Source organism: Bos grunniens, chromosome 15 (assembly GCF_055505025.1).
Source record: "Bos grunniens cultivar Pamir isolate PY7600 chromosome 15, Bosgru_T2T1.0, whole genome shotgun sequence".
In the NCBI taxonomy this organism is placed as follows: domain Eukaryota; kingdom Metazoa; phylum Chordata; class Mammalia; order Artiodactyla; family Bovidae; genus Bos; species Bos grunniens.
Window position 1 is genome coordinate 76,337,081 of NC_141179.1, and position 911 is coordinate 76,337,991.

Sequence of the window (911 nt, forward strand, 5' to 3'; positions counted from 1 at the left end):
TATAACAAAATATTAAGAACAATCCAAAGAAGCCGGACCAGGTCGAATTGCTGGTGGTCCTGCTCTGACCCAGGAAACTGGTCTTAGCATCTGGACCTCTAGCACATTTAATTATAACAGGTCATTTCCTCAAACACTGGTTTCAGTAGATGAAGCAGTTGTTTTACTACTTAGACCTCAAAACAAGCTGGTATTTTGCTTTTCATTCTGTCTACTATTTATTAAACTGGAGTCTTATCTATGAACCCCAGTCTGTATAGGTAGGTCTCCAAAACCACCCCCAAGGAAGCCTGTCTAAACCTCAAGGAATAAAACAGCTGTCAGTCTACATCAACACCTACTGCCCACTGCCAAGAGACCTGATGCCAGCCGGTCATCAGTTTTAGAGCAACTAACAAAAGTCCAACAAAGTTTTGCCGACAAAGGTCTGTCTAGTCAAAGCTATGATTTTTCCAGTGGTCATGTATGGATGTGAGAGTTGGACTATAAAGAAAGCTGAGCGCCGAAGAATTAATGCTTTTGAACTGGGGTGTTGGAGAAGACTTTCGAGGAGTCCCTTGGACCGCAAGGAGATCAAACCAGTCAATTCTAAAGGAGATCAGTCCCGAATATTCATTGGAAGGACTGACACTGAAGCTGAAACTTCAATACTTTGGCCACCTGATGCGAAGAACTGACGACTCATTGGAAAAGACCCTGATGCTGGGAAGGATTGAAGGCAGGAGGAGAAGGAAATGATAGAGGATGAGATGGTTGGATGGCATCAGTGACTCAATGCACGTGAGTTCGAGCAAGCTATGGGAGTGGGGGATAGACAGGGAAGCCTGGAGTGCTGCAGTCCATGGGGCCGCAAAGAGCTGGACACAACTGAGTGACTGAACTGAACTGAACAAAATTCCTGATGAGTTGGA